We start from the raw sequence: 10,199 nt of genomic DNA, 5'->3' as shown, positions 1-10,199 counted from the left end.
AATTAAGTTTTCTTATCCATAAATGTTCGACTTTGTTCTTTTCGTATTAATGCAAATAGGAGATATTTGTTTCAATCTTGTTGCGCTTCTTAAATTATCTTATTTTTCTTTGTTTCCTTTCCTCAATGAGCTATTTTCCATGTTGGAGCCCCTTGGCTTATAGCATCCTGCTTTTCCAGCTAGGGTTGTAGCTTAGCAAGTAATAATAATAATAATAATAATAATAATAATAATAATAATAATAATAATAATATCCCTATTTTCTTCTGATTTCTCTTTATTTTCACTGCTGCTTTTTAATGCAAAGGTTTAAAGGCCGCTCATGAATGGCAGGGACAAGGGTACAGTGACATTCCCCTATCAAGCAAGACAATGCCCTAGAGACTGACCATATTATATGATCAGCACCCAAGCCACTCTCCATCCAATCTAGGACCAAGGAGGGCCAGGCAGTGCCTGCTCATGGCTCAGCAGGTAGATCTATAGGCTCCCCCAAAGCCCCAATCCTTAGCTCACATGGATGTCGAGGTTACAGCGACCAAAGAAACTATCGAGTTTGAGTAGAACACGAACCCCAGTCTGGCAATCACCAGTTAAGCTTACGTTAATGTGGTGAAAGGGTTTGTGAATCACCATGATCAGCAAAGCTGTACTAGTCAGGGTCACCCATACTAGGTGAGTTTTCTATGAGAGATCAAACTGAAGTCTCCCACCATCACCAATCCACAATGGTCAGCGTGATGATGAAAACTGGCCAAACCCCAGACATGAATACGGACATGTCTGATGCCTTTGCCTGCAGTGGACCAGACATGGCTGCATTTTTGTTGTTGTTGTTGTTGTTATTTGCAATACTATGATGATGAAAACTGATCAAACCTCAATCATGAATAAGGATATGTCTGAGGCCTTTGCCCTACAGTGGACTAGAAATAGCTGCATTTGTTGTTGTTATTGTTGTTGTTGTTGTTTTCTTATTGTTGTTGTTTTTGTTGTTATTTGTAATAATAACCTATCAATCAAACATCCGTAGGGCTAAAAGCTAATCAAACGAAGAGAAAAATCGTGTGATTAAACAAAATTGCAAATCGTCAGTTCGTTTACATCGAAAATTAGTGTTTGATTTCATTAACTCGTTTCCTTTGATAACAAATTTCCAATTAGTGATTCGATGATGTTTATTGACATTTAAGATAAATAGTTTTGGACGCCATCATCAATATCAATATTTTTTTTAGGAAGTTTGTGGTCTTTTTGTGGTATACTTTCTGTGAAGTTATTATATTTGTTTAACAGTTCTAAGTTAATTATAGTTATCTTTTTTAGTGAGGCAGATTGGCACCGACTCGCAGGGATGCCCTTTTAGCTTGGAAAAGTTTCCTGATAGCTGACTGGTCGGAAGTGTTCAGACAAGAATACTTTCCCCGAATCTGCTATCAGGAAACTTTTCCGAGCTAGAAGGGCACCCTTGCGATTCAGGGCAAATCTGCCTAAATAAAAAAAAATGACTATAGTGAATACTATTTTAAAAGTTTAAACTTGCAACAAAGGTTTTTATGTTGGACTGGATGACATAAGTCTTTTTATAGTATATATATGAAATATCCCTTCTAATTGTTCATTCTTTCTTAAAGGATTTATTTATTTCCTTATTTCCTTTCCTCACTGGGCTACTTAACCTGTTGGAGCCCTTGGGCTTATAGCATTTTGCTTTTCCAACGAGGGTTGTAGCTAATAATAATAATAATAATAATAATAATGATAATAATAATAATAATAATAATAATAATAATAATAATAATAATATAATAATAATAATAATAATAATGATATCCATTATTGTGAAACTAACACGGATGGGAAAAGAGAATAAAATTACCAGTAATTTCCAACCGCTTTATAACCCATTGGTCCAGTCCAAAGTGAGAGAGATGATAAAAAAAGCTCTTAGTTGGTTTAAGCAACTACACTGGACACACCAATATTTTGTGCCTGGAAAAAATAAAAATTTTCTTCTTTTATTTAGTTGCCTTTTTCCCATTTGTACGTGGCAAGCAAGGTTGCCTTCTTTTTGGAGGACTTTGCTTTGTCATTGGGGTAGGTCGTAGTCCCGATCGGCTGCCCTGCCTGACATCGCCTAGACACCAGTAGCATGTGTTAATGTGTTGTACCATTTACCAGCCTCATTCCTCCTAGCAAGCAAGGAGTCCTGGCAATAATTCCGATTGGCTACCCTGCCTGACATCCCTTAGCCCTGGTAGTGTATGTTCAAGTGTTGTACCAGCCATAAGCATCATGCCTCCTAGCAAGCTAGGAGTCCTGGCAATAATTCCTATCGGCTGCCCTGCCTGACATCCCTTAGCCCTGGTAGCGTATGTTCAAGTGTTGTACCAGCCATAAGCGTCATGCCTCCTAGCAAGCTAGGAGTCCTGGCAATAATTCCTATCGGCTGCCCTGCCTGACATCACCTAGAAACTGTTAGTGTATGTTCAAATGTTGTACCCGCCATCAGCGTCCTTCCTACCAGCAAGCGAAGAGTTCTTGTAATAATTCCGATCAGCTGCCCTGCCTGACATCGCCTAGACCCCAGTAGCGTATGTTCAAGTGTTGTACCAGCCACCAGCGTCCTTCCTACCAGCAAGCGAGTAGTCATTTCAATAATTTCCAATCGGCTGCCCTGCCTGACATCACCTAGACCCAAGTAGCGTATGTTCAACTGTTGTACCAGCCATAAGCGTCCTTCCTACCAGCATATGAGGAGTCCTTGCAAAAATTCCGATCAGCTGTCCTGCTTTACATCGCCTAGAAACCGGTAGCATGTGTTCATGTGTTGTAGCAGCCATCAACGTCCTTCCTACCAGCATATGAGGAGTCCTTGCAATAATTCCGATCAGCTGCCCTGCTTAACATCGCCTAGAAACCGGTAGCGTATGTTCATGGTTTGTACCAGCCATCAGCGTCCTTCCTCCCAGCTAGCGAAGATTCCAGGCACTAATTTCCAACCGCTTTGTATCCCATTGGTCCAATCCAGAATCAGAGAGGTTCTAACAAAAGGCTTTATTTAGTTCAAGCACCTCAACTGGACCCACACACATAAACACACACACACACACCACCGTCCTCTTGTGACCTTTTCAAAGAAAGGGGCTTCTCTTTGTCGATCAACAGCCAGAAGAGGATTGGCTACTTCAAAGGTATTTTCTCAATTAAAGCCTGAGTGCGCAAACAGGGAGTTCAGAGGAAATTTTCACAGTATAGACCCCTTTTTGTATTTACACCTTTATGTATATATATATATATATATATATACACTAAATTTTTAATGGTGTCTTTTGAGATTAAGGAAATTAGTCATTAGTTGAAAATTCCATGAAACTTCATCATCATAAGAGAGTAAATTATTCAACAGTAATGCCTTACTTAATTACAGTCCATCAGTATTATCCCAACACGATACATAGAAAGAAAATATTAATCATACGTCAATTATAATCTAAGCACATTCACACATATGAACAGACTCGCACATACGAACATACTCAGACATACGAACAGACTCATTTTTACGCCCACATACATAGAGACTTAAACGCACGAGCAAAGAAACCCTCCAAAAGCATTTTTTTACATTTCTCATGTCCATTGAGACAAGAGCGAGAGATCACTTTTGCGAACAATGCCATTCTCAAAGAATCGTCGAAAGTTTTGTTGCGAAGAAAAGGAAATGTTGCAACTCACATCCTTCCGGAAGACTTCACAGATCAAAAGGAGGCGCAACAATTATGTGTTGATGCAAATATGAAAATATTTATGGCCTTCGGATGAGATATTCAAAACCTCGTATTAAGGTAAAATCTCAGAAGAGATAGAATGGAAGTTACCATGCATGGAAGGAATGTAGAATATTATAGAATATTAGTGCACACGAGGCGTCAAAAATGACGGCTTAATAATTAGATAGACGTACATACTCATGCACACATTCACATACAGAGATTCCACCCTTCCCACCCAATCCCCCTTTCCTAACTACAATATTCTAGTTTGGGTAATTTGTGGGAGACTGTGGTTTCCGAGTGTACCTCTAGGAGAACCCATCTCTCCATGGTATGACTACTTCCGCTCCCCCTACTATACCTACTATAAAGATAGGGAGAGACAGAGTAGCATTACGTCTATCAATGCCACTGAGCATATATATATATAGATATATATATATATATATATATATCATCTCTTCCTACACTTATTGACGCAAAGGACCTCTGTTAGAATTAGCCTGTCGTCTCTATCCTGAGCTTTTAATTCGATGCTTCTTCATTTATACACACATTATATATATATATATATATATATATGTGTGTGTGTGTGTGTGTGTGTGTGTACGTGTGTGTGTGTGTAGCTCATGCACGTGTCCATTAGACTGTCATTAAATTCTACTCCATTTTTCCTTTTATTTTCGCGATTTGATTATTTCTTTCGTTGAAAAATTTGAAAAGAATTTCGTTTCCGTTCCAGCTGTAAAAGAAAAGTATTGTTCCCTGAGAATTGGTATTTTATTCTCACTAAATGTATTACTCCACCAATTTCTTTTCATTTCTGTGTGCGACAGAGAGAGAGAGAGAGAGAGAGAGAGAGAGAGAGAGAGATAGTAATTATTCCCTAGCCCTTTTTGTATATACATTATTATTCATCAAATGATAGTGTAAAAGGCTTGTTTTAATATTGTTAAGTCAAACTAATAGCGATTTCGTGAATAATAATTATCATAAATTATGTGATACGAAAGGTATTAGTGTAAAAAGATAGAAAAAAAAATAAATATCTACATCTACATCTACCCTATATGATAGAGAGCAAGTGTCTGTATACATACATACATACATACGTATATATAAATAAATATATATATATATATATATATATATATATATATTTACACACCTAGGTTGTAATGTGTGCAACCTCACCATCCTTATGAGCTGATGCTTTGAAGGTTAGGGGGAGACTATAGCTCTGCCTGCTGAGTCATCAGTGGCCATTGCCTACGCCCCCTGGTGCTAGGTTGGGTGGTGAAGGGGTTTGGGCGATGATCTTATGGATATATGATCAATCTCTAAGGCATTATCTAGCTAGGGCATTGTCACTGTTCCTTGCATCTGCCATTCATGATTGGCCTTTAAACCTTTAAACTCTATGTATTCTGTAGATCCATTCTCAGAGTTTAAAGTGAATAAACGTTTATAGCCAACGCTTGTAAGTCACACAAGCTCTCAAACGTTTACAACTAACGTTTTTGAGTCATACAAGCTCTCAAACGTTCACAGCTATCGTTTGTAAGTCACACAAGCTCTCAAACGTTTACAGCTAACGCTTGTAAGTCACATAAGCTCTTAATCGTTTACAGCTAACGCTTGTAAGTCACACAAGCTCTCAAACGTTTACAGCTAACATTTGTAAGTCACGCAAGCTCTTAAACGTTTACAGCTAACATTTGTAAGTCACACAAGTTCTCAAACGTTTTACAGCTAACATTTGTAAGTCATAAAAGTTCTCAAACGTTTACAGCTAACATTTGTAAGTCACACAAGCTCTCAAACGTTCACAGCTAACGTTTGTAGTTCACACAAGCTCTCAAACATTTACAGCTAACGTTTGTAAGTCACACAAGCTCTCAAATGTTTACAGCTAACGTTTATAAGTCACACAAGCTCTCAAACGTTTACAGCTAACGTTTGTAAGTCACACAAGCCCTCGTCCAAAATCCCCCAGATAAAAAGAGCAAAGAGTTGTCAAAATTGTATTTTTTTTTCAAAGTTTGGAAAAAGCTGCCATCGTGTTGATGATCAAAGCCAGCATCCCTACTGTAAACAAGTGGGGGTATATCGACAAAACGATCAGGGGAGAGAGAGAGAGAGAGAGAGAGAGAGAGAGAGAGAGAGAGGAATGCCTCGTTTCAAAGTGACATCTGGCAGAAGCTGTGTTTTTTTGTTATAAAAAGTTCCCATGCGATGTACAACAAGCTTTTGAGTAGCTTTACTGTGACGTAGAAAATGTGACCTTTTTTTTTATTTTTTCGTCGCTCTGTTGGTACGAAAAATACCATTGAGTTGGTTATTCAAATATATACAAATGCTTTGAAATATATGGACTTGATACAAAAAGGTTTAAAGGATTAAACTCCGCTCATGAATGGCAGAGGCAAGGGACAGTGACATTGACCAATCAAGCAGGTCAATGCCGTTGAGACTGATCACATATATATATATATATATATACATACATAGGCCTATACATATTTATGTATATATATATATATATATATATAATTTATGCATATATATATATATATATACATATATTATATATATATGTATGTATTTATATATATATTTATATATATATATATATATATGTATATATATATATATATATATACATATATATATATATATATATATGTGTGTGTTTTAGACGTTGACAGATAGAAATTAATTGAACTGTAAATTGAGAGAACGATATAGTCACTATTCTATCTTTAAAGGTGTCAGGATAATCGCCTAGTATCAACGTATCACTACACAAGGAAATTCAAGGAGAGAGAGAGAGAGAGAGAGAGAGAGAGAGAGAGAGAGAGTATTTTGAAAAGGTATGCTTATACATTGCAAAAAACTCGAGTTTATTTTTATTTGTATGCTGGAAGGAAAATGGTATATATTTATTTTCTTCTTTCCTTTCCTTACTGGGCTGTTTTTCGTTGTTGAAGTCCTTGGGCTTATAGCATCTTGCTTTTCCAATTAAGGTTGTAGCTTCGTTTGTCATAATAATAATGATAATAATAATAATAATAATAATAATAAAATTAATTATAAAAGTAATAATAATAATAATAATACTAATAATAATAATAATAATAATAATAATAATAATAATAATAATAATAATAATAATAATAATAATAATAATAAATCCTTCAACCACAAACCTTTTTTCATAGTCTATTATATAAATTTTACTCTTAGTAACAAGGTAAAAAGAATCTCACATATAAAAAATGTAATGCTCTTAAAACTGTTTTTCCATAATGAGAACTAGATACCTAAAAAAAAAAAAAGAATACAAAATCAATCGAAATACAGCAGATTTTGAAATTACAAAACGTTATTCCCCACTACACCGGACACTCTCCTCCCGTCGGCTTTGTCACAGTTCATGGAAGTGTAATCCTGGAATATCCTGGAATATCCAGTGGACCAGGTGGTCAGATGAAATATTCTCCCAAAAGCCTAAAAGCCTCAAAGAGAGAGAAGATTTCTGCTTTAGAGGAAGCAGCATTTCTGACCTGTAATAGTACAGAGTTTACCTTTGGGCTAAGCTGGTTGAGTTTGTATGTATATATATATATATATATATATGTATATATATATATATATATATTTATATATATATATATATATATATTTCATATACTATATATATATCCATATATATAAATATATACATATATATATATATATATATATGTACATATATATACACAGTATATAAATGTATATATATATATATATATATATATATGTATATAAATATATATATGTGTGTATATTTATATATATGTATATATATACATATATATTTTATGCTATACATATATACAGTATATATAATTTTTATATATATATATATATATATATATAAATATGTACAATGTATATATATATATATATATATACATATAAATATGTATAATGTATATATATATATATATATATATATTAATATATATATATATATATATAAATATGTATAATGTATATATATATATATATATATATACATATATGATAAATTTTGCATATTTAGACGTGTTTCTCATATTCAAATAAGCCATATATATTTTTGATACATTAATGTCTGGATTCTCTTAACGACCTCGGGATCAGAGCCAAGTGCTTAGTCACTGTCTATACAAGCTTGCCGACCAGGGTTCGATTCCCGGCCGGACCCAAGCTCTTGTCTTTGTGTGATTTCGCCTGGGGCTCTGATCCCGAGGTCGTTAAGAGAATCCAGACATTAATGTATCAAAAATATATATGGCTTATTTGAATATATATATATATATATATATATATATATATATCTTTCTGAGTGGCTATAGATTAACATATCGAAAGGATTTCGTATATTGCCATGATCAACAATAGCTGTACTAGTTAGGATCACCCATTCTAGGTTGGTTTGCTGTGAGCAATCAGAAAAGAGTCTCCCACCATCACTAATCCGCAGTTGCCCAGCGTGGTGATGAAAACTGGCCAAACCTCAGGCAGGAATAAGAGTTTGTGTGAGGCCTTTGTCCTGCAGTGAACTAGAAATGGTTGCATTTATTTATTATTATTATTATTATTATTATTACATGTAACAGGGCACAGTTTATAGAGCATTGATATCTATAATTAGGCTTATGATTATTTAACATTGCATTTGCTCCGGATATGAAGATATTTGGGTTAAATTGGGGTTTTTAACTCTTTGGCTGAGTTCCAACTCTTTGCTTTCAGAATATTGGAATCTGCTCCATATATTTTTTAATACATATTATCTGTATCTTACATATAAATACCATAGCCTGGAGACTAAAAATCATAGGAAAATTAGTATTATTGGAATTATGATTTTTATGAATTAATTAAATAAAATTAACATAGAAATCTGTTCTAGTAGTCACACACTTCTCCAAATTTGAAAAAAAATCCGAGTGTTTTCACTTCTTGACAAAAGATGGCATCACACGTCCCTTGTTCCATTCACGTGAATGATTCTCTCTAATTGGAAAGGGTGATAGATTGATACTTATGTAGAAAATATGTGTGGCAGGTAAAAATTATATTAAACTCAAATCAAGTAGCGTAATTCTACTGTAGGCTCTTTTTAAACCAAAATGACGTCATGGAAGGTTCCAGAATGCAAGGATTAAAGAGCTCTACACATTGGTTCTTTTCATGGCCAATAGATGGCCTTAGCAGAGAGTACTAAATTGCTAATTATCCCCATTATCCACTCATTATAATTTTTATTGCTTCGTTTTTTGTTGCTATTTAGGCACAAAATTCCTATAAAACCGACGCACGTGAACTTGATGTTTTTTGCTGTCTGGTGACAACTCAATTCTTAGAAAGTTGCAAATGTCACAATAAATATCACAGAAATATTTACTTAGCAAACAATCGTTAGTTCAATTACATTTGGGGGTAAGGGGGCTGCCAGAAATGCCACATGTATTGAAATCAGTAAGACAATCAAGTAATTGCATAGTTATTTTATGTTATTTTCTATTACCATTAGTGAAATAAAAATATAATTAATATGTTTCATGGTATGGTATGAATTGTTTGTAAAAACTAAGTAGAATAACAATACCGTTAAATTGAGAAAGGCATAATAACGCAGACTCCTCTAGATACCCCCAAATTCCAAACAAGTTTTACTTTACCGCCAATAGATGGCATCAGAGGCACCTTGTCCCAACTAATATAGTCAATTATTTGAAGACCACGTGTGTCCAAAAAAGTGCTAGGAATGTAGAGGCTAGAGAATTGGTAGTTGGTAAATTGTCCAACGATCGTTCCCTTATTAGGCATGGATATTTTTATGAGAAAATTGTATGAATTTTTCATATACTATCGGAAGTAACCTCAGTTTACTAAAGAAAGTGTTTAGTATTGCCTTTCTTCATCAGAACACATGGATATAGAATCATATCCCTGTACCAGTGACCAAAGTAACAATCATCAACTTAGTTGAGGTTGGAGGGACGAGTTTGGGACAGCGCTGCCAAATGGAAATTCCATGAACGGAGAATATCTTTATTCATTACAGATTCAAATCATTTAGGGAGTAATAGTTATATGCTAGAAGCTGCATGACTATCTTGTAATTTGATGTTCTTATAATCAGCGTAATCAACATAGACAAATCGAATAAAGAAAAAGAAAATCGTCACATTTCTGTGTCTTCGTCAACGCCTGACTGTGTTACGTCATCCTCCTTCGAATTCGTGTTTGTTAACAAGGGCGTTCCAGAGTGTAAATCAGTTATAGAATGAACCTTATCATCATCACTTTAGGAAATGTATGCATATCTGTAAAGCTGTTTCTTGGTTAATTATAGGTTAAAACAGTCCATTAAGTATTTACATATAT

Source organism: Palaemon carinicauda, chromosome 16 (assembly GCF_036898095.1).
Source record: "Palaemon carinicauda isolate YSFRI2023 chromosome 16, ASM3689809v2, whole genome shotgun sequence".
Taxonomy (NCBI): domain Eukaryota; kingdom Metazoa; phylum Arthropoda; class Malacostraca; order Decapoda; family Palaemonidae; genus Palaemon; species Palaemon carinicauda.
This window is presented reverse-complemented; position numbering follows the sequence as displayed.